This window comes from Phasianus colchicus, chromosome 1, assembly GCF_987193195.1.
Source record: "Phasianus colchicus chromosome 1, bPhaCol1.hap1.1, whole genome shotgun sequence".
NCBI lineage: Eukaryota > Metazoa > Chordata > Aves > Galliformes > Phasianidae > Phasianus > Phasianus colchicus.
Window position 1 is genome coordinate 90,425,146 of NC_143436.1, and position 12,591 is coordinate 90,437,736.

Consider the following 12,591-nt stretch of genomic DNA (forward strand, 5'->3'; position numbering starts at 1 on the left):
TCTTCCATCTTAATTTCTAAACAGTGGGCTACAAGGGCCAGATTATTGCTTCATATAGTGCTGCAACTTGTAAGCAAATCACCTGGACTGGTTGTGACTTGAAAGAGAGCCCACTCACTGGGTTTTAATTCTTACTAATTCTTTTGCATAATTTATTTTATTTTATTTTGGATTGGCTTTCCTAATAAGAGATTTTTAAAGGGTGTAAAAGCTTTCACCATTAAGCATTACCAATCTCTCTCTCTGCAGCATTACTCTTTTAAATTAAAAATGCTCATTTACTTTGACATACTATAGAATGCAGAATTTTTTAAATACATTTGATCCTTGAGGTCCCTTCCAACCCAGTGGAATCTATGATCCTATGATTCTAGTTTGTCTTGAGAACTGTATGCTAAATTACATCAATCTACAATGTACTTGACTGTCCAGATGAGTTTTCATCTTATTCTCACTAAGATTATATAAAGGAATCAAATTTATTTAAAATTCTTTGGCAGTTAAGAAAGATAATTCTCTATTTCTCCTAACGCTTTTTTAGATTTTGGTAAGCCTTTTGAGAATTGCTTTGTATTGTAAGTAACAAAATCTGCTAATTAAACAAGGGAAAGGAGGGTAAATCTACCGTCTATATATTTGAATTACAACACAAAAAAAAACAACAGTTTTTGCCAAGATTGGAAAAGAACACGTGGCAGAAAGAAGTCTTCAACCTCAGGAATTTTTTTAAGCTCTAAATGTTAAGATAAGTTCCTTCCAGCTTGTTTACTCCCCACTGCTCCACCTAAAATTTTCTGTGCTTGATATTACAGTGCACTAAATATGATGAGTCGTTATTTTCCTTAAGACAAAAATCACAGTACATTTATCAGTGATGTGGACAGGTGCAAGGTACAAGGATTCAAAAGAGAAAATTAAATTAAGTATAGGAAAGGGAAAGAGATTTCCACACCTGGGAAGCCAAAGAACTAAAAAATTTTTTTGTCATTAAAAGTTAGAAAGAGATCACAGAATCACAGAATCACAGAATCACAGAATGCCCAGGGTTGGAAGGGACCTCAAGGATCATGAATCTCCAACCCCCCTGCCACGTGCAGGGCCACCAACCATTCCACCTAATGCTAGACCAGGCTGCCCAGGGCCCCATCCAACCTGGCCTTGAACACCTCCAGGGACCGGGTATCCACAACCTCTCTGGGCAGCCTGTTCCAGTACCTCACCACTCTCTCTGTAAAGAATTTCCCCTTGATGTCCAACCTAAATCTCCCCTCCCTCAACTTAAAACCATTTGCCCCCATCCTGCAGTTATCTACCCTTTCAAAGAGTTGATTCCCCTCCCATCTGTAGGCTCCCTAAGATACAGAAGAAGTTTCAAATGAATGTTTGAATAGTCCAAGTAATTTAAAGATGATCAAAAAAAGTGAAAAAATCAGCTTTTATTTTAATCTGGAAAAGGAAAATATTGGCACTAGTATTACTGAAATGTAATAATACATTATGAAAAGGAAAATCACCATTCACTTCTTTAAGCTCCAGCTCCTCCTAATTTTAAGACCATTCTAGATGTGGTGTTTTCTTAATAAGAACCAACATTATTGTTTCCCTCCCTGTTTGTTAGTGAAGTGGTTGAACAGGGGAATTTTTATTTTCCAGCCCTTGCTAGCTAGGAAGAAATGGACTTTCCTCAGAGACCAAATCCATCTGGAGTATGAAACCAGACACAGCCAAACAAACCGGTACCTCTTGCTTAGGCTGGTTATGCCTTGCTGCTATGAGGAAAACCACCAGGACACAGCTATGCTCCTGAAATACTTCTCCCCAACATATTTTGTGTTTTCTCTTCTCACTACCAGTGCTGCTCACTGAGTCACAAATGCACACCTTGATCAAGGCATTTGAGTGGTGGCTCCTTGCCAGTGCTGGAGCAGCACTTCTGTCAGAGCAAATAATTCTTGAGATTTCCTTGGCTTTGGACCTTATCTTCTTTGCATCCATCTCTCAGATGCCTGGGGGCTTTCACTGTCCTAAGGGCATCACTGCAGCCAAGGACCAGGGTGGAGAGGAGACCCTGGGCCAGCTTCCATAAGTCAAACGATGAAAAAATCAACAGAAACCATCTCATCAGGGACTTGGTACCTGAAAATAGTAGTGCTGTCAATCAGTCCCCCGTATACTGCCTAAATCTTCCGCTCAATAGAAAGAAATCAAAGATAAATAAGCAAGGAACGTAGTCTGTGTACACTTGTGAGCTTAGCAGTTGAAACCACTTCGTAGGGGACCATAAATCCAATAGCTAGATATGTTTAAAAGAGTAAAAATAGTAAGGTTCATTTGAAATAGCACTGTGTGGCAATACCAGTGACTCTGTATCTGTCAAGAATAGCTTCTGAACACCATAAATCAATCCTTGCTAGAAGGAGAGGAGGTTTGGTCAAAGGATATGAAGTTGCAATAACTCATAAAGTCGCCTGCCTTGCATGTATGGGTAGAACATTTCCAGAGATATATCAAGATAGTGGAGTCATTATCTAAGTTTTTCTGGTGAAGAAGGGATCTCAAAAAAACTCTTTTTGGTCTCCAGGAAGCAGTAAAAGAGAGATCTTGCAGCTAGTGCTGCTATAGGCGTACGTTGGTTTTGAGTGCTACAGACAATGCTTTCAAGTTAGTTTAATTGCAATAGAGTGGGAAGTTAGCTCTCCCCTCACTGCCATCTCTGCTCCACCCTGGAAATGTGAATAAACAGCAAAGAACGTGACTTTCACCACCCTACTCATGCAGTGTGTGCCAGTACTGTTTCTTGGCACCAAAGGTATTAACCCCCATGTAATTTACCTGTGTCATTTGATGAGAAGCAGAATGCATTGGAAGCTGTGGTTGCAAATCCCAAGGTGAGGTCACCGTGCAGGAGACTGTCAGGTCTAGAAGCTGGATTGAAACATTTCCAAAAAGAGCACCATTTGAAGCCACGCAACAAAATGCAACAAATCAGTCGGCTTTTCCACCATGTAGTAAAAGCTGAAATCTTCACCATGTAAATCCAGGTTTTAGTGCAGAAGAATGGTACATTTCTAAAAACAGCTCTTATTCTCATTCTGATTCAGAGATGAATTAAAGTGATCACCTTTAGGTGACTTACGTTTGGCCAGTATGAAATAAGGGTTTTTTTGGAGATAGATGTATCTCTTATTGAAAGAGGCAAGTTATTGAATTCTCATTGTAAAGGAAATACTATTGATCCTTGTGAGCACTCTGATAGAAATGTCATGAACTAAGAGGGCCCTTGAGATGATATTTACTCTGACCAATCTGCAGGAGTCATTCATTGAGGGAGAGGGTAAAACCATATTATTGCTTTTCTGTTGTTTATACTGTGCTTTCTTGTGGGGTAAATGAAAAATTCTTGACTTCAAAGCTGTCAGTCTAATGACCCTCACTAGAATGAATGCAGTTCTGATGGAAAATAAGATTTTGTTAAATTGTGCCACCAAAAAAAAGAGGAAAATAAAAGGAAAAATGGGACTTTAAAATGATGCCTTCACAGGCATAAATATAGCATGTAGCATTTATGAAGTAGAGGGGAAATGCAAAAAAAGTATGTGTTTTTTCCTGACAGTAGGATTAAGACACCTGATTAAATTTGTGCAAGAGAGACCTCAGTGTTTTGTTTAAACAAACATTAGAAACAATCCTTACAGGAAATGACTCAGAAAGTGACATTTTGATTGTTGTTTTTTTTTTCATGATTAGGAGAAAATTGATCTTCAGAAAAACGATTGGAGCTGCAGCTTTCCTGCTGTGGGAGAACCCAGGCTATCTGTGACATGTTCAGCTCAGCTACTGAATTTACTCATTACTGAGATTTTTTACATATAGATGAGTACTATTTCAAGTCTTAAAATTGTGACTTTTTGCCGCAGCCTGCTTTATTAACTTTATAAGGAGCTATGATTCTATTTAAGGCTTTGATGCAGAAGCTGATAGTAACAAGCAAGGTTTACACAGCTCTACAATTTAACTTTCATATATATAAAGCATATGCAGAATAAGGAAATGAAGGCAACACCTTTCCTTTTCCAGTACTATTGCATATAAAATGACTGTTTATCAATAAATACACAAAGTACTTTAAAATTGTATTATGAACAGTGGGAGCTGAATGAATTTCAATTATGCAGACCAGTAATATCATGCCATCTATTATATAAATCAAACCTAGGCACAGGCCTGTAAGTTTTTGCTGCCTCACTGATTTTTATTGCCATACAAAATGATAACTCAAAACCATATAGAACAAGGCAAATTAAGAATCTATTGGGGGGAAAATGCAATTGGAAATGAACATTCTCCTGGAAGCTGCATTCGCAAGTCAAATGTCTTGTGCAATTTTATCTTCCATGCACAATGTGATGGTATTCTTGTGCATATATGGTTAAATTAATTTTCCCTTATCAGCATAAAAATGTAGCTGGCCAAAATAGATTAGAACTGCATAATATGTTGGATCACATTTTATTTAGGTGGAGAAGAGGAATATATTTAATTTCAGACTGTGGTAGTATTGAGTAGAATAAATGATTGAGTTCAAACAAAGAGATCGTGCTTCTCGGGTTTTTTTTCTTTTGTTGCATGAATGAAACGATCTCTAAATTCATGACAAGATGATGATTTTCTCAGCTGCAGAATGCTGAAAAGAATAGAAAGACTTTTCTTTGTGGTCAAACAGAAACTTCTGATCCTGCTGGAGCCCAGTCTTTGAAGAATTATTATCTCTTTGCAGAGACATTCAGTTTCTTGGGATGCAGCCATTTTCTGTGCAGTTTGAGGATAAGGTGGGATGAAGTAGTCCACGTTCTGCAGGATTGTTCTGTAAAATAACACATCTTCTAAATGGCTCCAAAATATCCATGACTGCTAATAAAACCCAGCTTAGTCCACATAAGATAAGCAATCATAGAATCATAGAATGATTTGTGTTGGAAAGGAGCTTTAAGATCACCTAGTTCCAACCCCATGCTACAGACAGGGACATCTCCCACTAGACCAAGTTGCTCAAAGCCACATCCAGCCTGGCCTTGAATGCTTCCAGGGAGACGACACCCACAACTTCTCTGGGCATCCTGTTCCAGTGTCTCACCACCATCACCTTCCTGATATCTAGTCTAAGTCTATCCTATTCTAGTTTAAAACCATTTTCCCCCATCCCGTCACTACATGCCTTTATAAGAAGTCCCTTCCCAGCTTTCCTATATGCCTCCTTCAGGTACTGAAAGGTCACTATAAGGTTGCCTCAGAGCCTTCTCTTCTGAGGCTGAAGATCCTGATCTCTCTCAACCTGTCCTCATAGGGGAGGTGCTCCAGCCCTCTGATCATCTTTGCGGCCCTCCTCTGGACCCACTCCAAGAACTCCATGTTATTCTTGTGTTGGGAGCCCCAGAACTGGACACAATACTCCAGGTGGGATCTCACAAGAGCAGAGGGGCAGGATCACCTCCTTCCACATGCTGGTCACAATTCTCTTGATGCAACACAGGATACAGTTGTCCTTCTAGGCTGCAAGCACACATTGCTGGATCATGTTGAATCTTTCTTCAAGCGACACTCTCAGATCCTTCTCCTCAGGGCTGCTCTCAAGCCATTCTCTGTCCAACCTCTATCTGTGCTTGGGATTGCTCCAACCCGGGTGAATTTCAAACATCAAGTCAGTTTCAAAGGTGAAGTTTTACCATTGTCTTACTATTTGCTGGTAAGAACATATTTTGTTTTTTTAGCACTATCTTCAGTTCACTCAGTGACTGCTCTGAGCCACCAGGCATGTAAGCAGCCTCTTGGAACACATGAAATGTGAGGCCATTTCCTTGTGAGTAAGAAAGAGGCGGCATCTTTGTTCCCTTGTGGTTTGCTGCTTGTTTGAGATTTTCAAGGGTTTTGTTTGTTTGTTTGGTGTTTTCCTAATTCTTTCTACTTCTCCATGTCACATGGGTATTTTTTGAGGTTGGTTAGGGACTTTTTTGCTATTTTGTTTTGTTTTGTTTTCACAGCAACGTATGTGAATGGAGAATGGATACATTTTCACTAAATGTTCCAAAGCCATCTCTGTGCAAAATCCATGATGTCTGTGCTGTCTTGAAAAGGCTGACCTTGTTGATATTCAAGAAGATGAGTGTTAAATGGCTTCAGTATGAGGTTCTATTGAAATGATAGAGAGAGTAGATACCACTTCTCCAGAAATTGTTAGACTGCATCAATTAAACAACAGAAGAATTAGACAAAAAGAATTAGACAAAACAGAAGAATTAGACAAAATATGCTCATAGCTTCTTACACTCTGAACCAGAAGTCTTCGGTACCTAATTGCGTGACTGGCTCTTGCCATCTTGTGAAAGACATTTCCTTTTTGTGGAGATCTATAGACCCTCTTCTTCCTAAAGAACAGTTGCGCATCCTATTTGGGCAACCACATGAAATGAGAGATGTTGAAATAAAACGTAATTAGTAATGACTCTCCTGATTCTCCTGTATCGCCTGATTACACCAGTAATAAAATTGTATTTGGGTAAAATTAGTAAATTAATTCAGATTGAAATAATTGTCAGTATATATTATTTGGTTTGAGCTTTGCTAAACAAACTGTGTGTTTAAACATAGAAACACTTACAGTTTAGTGCAAAAAGGACTTTAAAAGTCATTTTCAGTGCACAGTCCCTATATATTACGGAGGATAAATAAGGGAAAAGACTCTTCAAGGCACCAAATATTTTGTATATAAAAGTAGATTTCATCTCATAAAATAATTCTTGAAGAGAAAAATACTCCTCCTTCTTCCTCTGACCTCAGATGGAAAGGAGAAGAGGCACCTATTGTGGTAAAACATTGCTTGGGAAAAAATTGTGGCTGTCTGTGTTGAAGGAAATGAAAAACCATTAAAAGGATAATAGAATAAAAGTGCAATGAGATGTTCGGAGGATCCATCAATAAAAGGATGGCAAGCAATTGCTAAAGACAGCCCTTTCTAAATGTAGTTTTATTGCCAGAGGATGGAAAATTGAGAGAGAATTTGCAAACAATTGAATTTATGGTAATGGCATATAAGCATATTGTACCACCAAAGCAAAGCATGGAGAAAATATAAAACACAAAATACAGCCATGTCCCATGGAAACGCTTGTGTTCTGTCTATTATCTCTTGGTATTGCAAAATGTAATATCCAGGTATTAAAATCAAATATACTGTGAAATGCATTAGCAGTCGTTGACACAGATGACATTCTGCTCTGTGCCTGCTTTAAGGTGAATTGCTTGACCAAAATTAGTGCCAGAGGTGAGTGCCAAGGAGCTTGCTCCTGTGTGCCCAGGGCAATGTTGTTTCTTGGCTTCGGTGACATCTGGGCATCCCTGTGCTGGCTTATGGGCAAATCACCTGGGGATAATTTGAGTCAATTTGGATTTTAAGCCTTTTTAAAATGCACTGTTGCTCGATCTCTACAGCTGGCAGAGGTGGCTGCTAAAAGGCAGGAAGAAAATAATTAACTGATGGGCTGGGAGATGGAGACTGCCAGTAACCAGATAAACCTGAAAGGAGAACAACAACTTCTGCCGCGGGACAGGCACAAATTTCTGCTCTGTACGAAGCCCCAGACAAAGGCTGATAGTGTGACAAACATGTGGCTGGAAAACCACAGGCGTCAGAGAACTAACTGTATGCTTACAGTCAGCCTGCACTCGGTCAGAAGGGCAGCCTTCAGGGAGGGATGGGGAAGGCTTTCCTGTAAGATGTTTCGATTTTTTTGCATCTGTAGAGAAACTGCTGGCCCGTTTTCAAAGAGGATATCTGTGGGTGGTTTGGGTTTAGTTTTTATACCATGTCCCTGCTTCACGGTACCAGCCTGCTGTAGCAGTTTGCCTCCCCTAGGGACTGTGGGTGGGGTGATCTTTCTGCTGTCCCATACCCACTGCTGCCCTCTCCCATTGCCCTCCCTGCAGGGGATTGCTTTCCAGTGCTGTTTAGTTTTTTAAAGTGCAGTCCCTCCTACAGCCAAGCAGAGCCTGCAAGCAGGTGTTGATGGGAGTGGAGAGTGTTGGGTTCGAGTGTTGGGTTCGAATGTAGGCAGATACAAAGTTAGAGAGTGTTGGCAGAGCTCAGAATGTATCACCAACACACAGAAATGGCAGAGCCAGCTTATGACCCTGCTAAGACAAGTGGACAAACTACTGACAGTTAAAATACCTCTAAGCCAATCCTCTGTTTTAAAGAGAAAGATTTCAGTGTTAACTTCTTTGTCAGCAACACAGCATTGTCTCTTTCCCTAAAAATCTAATTAGCATGTATCGCAGTGTTATTATTAATGACTCTACCCATCCTGAAGTATAACATTTCTGATTTATGTTTTGTTTGTTTTGCATTGTTTCACCTGAAATACAGTGACTGCTAAATCTCTGGTAAGCCCTTAAATGAAGGAGGAACAGCAAAATGAGTTCTGCCAAAGGATTTTAACCTATCATTCCAAGAGCAGAGTTATCTTGGCAGCAAACAAGGATTTGAGTACCTTTGAGACATTTGACTTTAATTGAGGAGGAATGGCATCACCAGCTGCAAAAAGTTAAACCCTCAGAAGCACTTTACTTGTTCATTAGCATCTATTTAGATGATAATTAGCAGGAGGAGGACTGGAGGGATGTCAATGGGTGTGCAGAATCACCTTGGCCTTGGGAGGATCATAGGGCCTTTCAGAGAGTTCATTTCTTTGAGTTCCTGGAGTTCCATGCATGATAGCATGATGTTATGGGCAGTCTGTAGCTTAGCTGAGAGGAGAAAAGTTAAAACCTGGCTTTGAAGATAAAACTGGGGAGAAATTTGTGAGCATATTAAGAGCTAGAATGGAAGTTGGTCATGTCCTTTAACAGGGCATCATTCTTGGGGTTATGTTGTTTCCCCCACTGTCATGGTAGGTATCCTGGGAGTTTGATGTACATGGTGCTGCTGTCTCAAGATCAGCCCTGTAAGTGTAATGTAGAGTATTTTGATATTAGTTCAAGATCTACACTCTCTTTTCCTGCACCACCAGAGCTCTTGCGATAAAAGATGTATACTGCAGAAACAACAATTCTTTTCTAGATAATTTCTTAGAACATGAAAAAAATGTGAATAGTATTGACTATATGTTCTGGAAAGAGTGATGGTAGAAACTGCCATGGATAAAATGCTCCCATCTGTGGCACCTAGCTACTTGTGAATGTTTCAGACCTTGTTTGTTAGGAAGCTGGACTTTCCAAGCACGATATGCATTCATGGCTGCTGCTTTATCCCCAGGAGCTGCCTCTCCCACTGGTCACTATAGCATGGTGGTGGTTTGATGAGTCCTGCCAAGGCTGGCCACTGTCAATCACCAGCTTTGTGATAATAAGTGCTCAGCAGGCTGTCCTTGCTCTTCCCACCTCCTCCCATTCTCCAGTCAGAAATCCCAATTTACTAAACTGTCTTTAAGCACAAATTTGATTCAGTATTGTATTTGTGGATCCCAACTCCCTTCATTCAAGCAGAATGGCTGAAAAGCAACAAATACAACTCTGTACCTGGAAGGGTCCAGCACTGTGGAAATCAGTATCTGAAGACTAGAGTCAGGCTCTCCTTTTATATAATTTAAATAAGTTCTTTACAGAGGGAACTATGCATTTCCTTGTCAATCACTGCCTTCTGCCAAGTACTCAGCTTTCATTCTCTTCACCATTAGCCCTGTCTTCAATTTATTCTGTATAAATTGAGATGCTGTAATTGGGCTTCTCTGGGTCTGCACAGCCGGTCTTCAAGTACCCCAAGTGTCTTTTCCAGTCTTCAATTACTCCTCTGACAGACTACAGGCATCCTGCCTTTTAGTTTATTAGGCAGCTTCTTATCTCAATTGTAGTCTTAAGAAACTCCATCATTTCAGTTGCACAGCTCTAGTTTCTGCTTTTCTGGTCTGGATAGTGCTACGTTAGCTTATATAAAGAAAGTGGAAGAAAGAGGTGTGTGGAAGAAATTGTTACCTCTGGTAGCACTCACCCGTGTAAGGTGGGCACTCCAGTCATATGCATCAGATTCTGAATCCTGTAAAACTGGGGTGATGAGCAAACAAAAAAAAGGTGCTAACAGAGGTGAAAAGATGAATGAGGTGAGATAGATTACCTTTTCACAAAACCTGTATTGTATATTTCCATTGCAAACCTGTAGCAATTATATTTTCATTGGGAAGATGAGCTTGATTTGGGTTTAGAGATGCATGTATGAATCTTAATCATATATCAATACATGCAGAATAAGCTGTCAAAGTACAAATATTCTGATTTTCACCTGCAATAATACCTGAAGTTACAATAAGATTCGGGACTTCTAAATGTTGTTCATCTCTTGGAAAAAAGAAGCCTGACTTGAATGCATTGAAGCACTACGAACTAGAGATGTTTTAATCAGGTATTCCCACTGGTGAGCATCCATAACTGCAACAAATATTTATCCAGATGAATGAACACAAGGATCACTTTTGGCCTTCAGTTGTCCCTACTCCTGACCAGCCACGTATCACACTGCTGGGTCCTGCTGACAAGCCATCTTCTGTGCCTAGAGAGAGCATTGGGGTATCTCCAGCCACTTCCATCATTTGTCAGGCTGCACTAAGCTCATCAACACCAGAGCTGGTCCATCTTCTTACCATTCACAGGCAAGCAATTTGGAGCTCTTTCCCTGGAGGCCAGCAAACATGTGATGCCTCACATTATGTGGTGGTCTATGGGCACTATGACAAAAGGTTAAGTAAGACCCTTGCCTGGCATCATTTTAATTACTCACAGGTACAGTGCAGGGTGGTGCCTGCCAAGGCCACTGCTCATTTGGCTGTGCTTCAATGTTGTTCAGGCAGGAGGAAGTTTTAATCAATTATCAAGCAGGGAACATGGCTATAATACTGTGTCATAGAATGGAGAGTTTTACAGCTATTTTCAGTCTTTTTGGGTCATACCTCAGCTTCCTTCCTTTGAACTCTTGTAAGGGAATTCAGTCTATGTACAGTGTTAAGGTTTTTTCCCCCCTTTGGCGGAGCCCTGAATACCTTCATTTTTCAAATAGAGAGGCTGATCCCTTAACTCAGATGAGCTAGCTGCCTTATGGGCATGACACATAATGGCAGGAGAAACTGGCCTTTATGTGCTGGGTCTGCGACCCAAAAAGCGTGACTCGCATACTTAGTTTCCATCCTCTTGACAAATAGCCAGTTTCTGCAGTAAGATGAAATACATTTTCTCTATGCATAGCTGCTACCATTTTAAAGTTAAATCTTGAAAAATTGTGAAAGGCAGCAGGGAAGGTTCAGCTGTTAAAAATGCGATGGGTTTTATGGAAAGGCTTTCTGAGGATGATGAGCATATTGGCAGGAAAAACTACCAGAGCAATTTCAGTGCAAGTTTTTTTGTGCATTCCAGCTGTAAAAAATACATGTGCACCTAAAAGCTTTTTTCAGGACCAGGAAGCTGTGAGTTACGTGGTTGTGACTGAAAGCATTCGGGCACAAAATGTTTCCTTTGACCAGTTCTTCGTGCAAAGGGCAGGGGCTGTGAGTGCTTGTGGAACTTTCTTGTTTCAGAGAGAGTTTGTGAAATACAGTACGAGAGACGTCATACTCTGCATTTTTTCCTACTCCAAAGCAGGAACATTATTGGAGATGTGCAAACTAGGACCTGTATCTAACATGTTCACATGGTTGCAGCTTGTCCCTGACACCCAGCAAGCAGGGCTGCGGCCACACTATTTTACCTATCTCTGGGTTGTACATGAAGTTAATGAGATCTGTCATTTAAAAACAGATTAAAAAAAGAAGTAGCACATTGACCATCTCTGTTAATAATTGACTTAATGAGGCCCTAACCACCTTATCCCATCCTGGAGAAGTTAATTGAGGGGATTGTGTTTTTAATCTGCTTTGAGAGCCCTGATCTTATGTTCTAGCACTGCCAAGCCACAGATTGATTGATTGATTTCGGTCTCTTGGAGCAAAATAACAACCTCCTGAGACAGACATTGGCATTTTCCCAAAGATTAACTACATGGCATGAGGAACCAGGAAAACAATAGTCTATTTAGTGGTGTTCAAATGTGGGTTTCTACACCCTGTTTCTGGAAAATGCAAAACAATAGATGTCAGGCTGATAGATGTGCTGGAGACCTCCTTGCCGGAAGGCCCACCCAGCTACATGAGACACTGCTCGAAGAGCTGGTCAGGGTGACATAACAAAATTCGGGTGCGAGGGGGAAAATCCACCCCTACACAGAGAAATTTCCTGGGGAGTTGCAGGGAAAAAATCTGGAGACGTTGTCAAGAGATCTAATCTCCCAGTTTGTGCCAAAGCAAGATCAAGTACACTTAAGCTATTTGTTGGTTAATGTTCTTTTAGATAATGATTTGAAGTGTGAGACAGCTAATGTACTTGTTCTGTTCAGCACTACCCACAGTTCATTTTGGAACAACCAATTACTCCGCTAAAAAGCACTACTCATTTCCTGGGGTATATGATATAGGCACTTTTCTAATCAGGAAAAAATTGGCAATGAAACACATTAGTTGC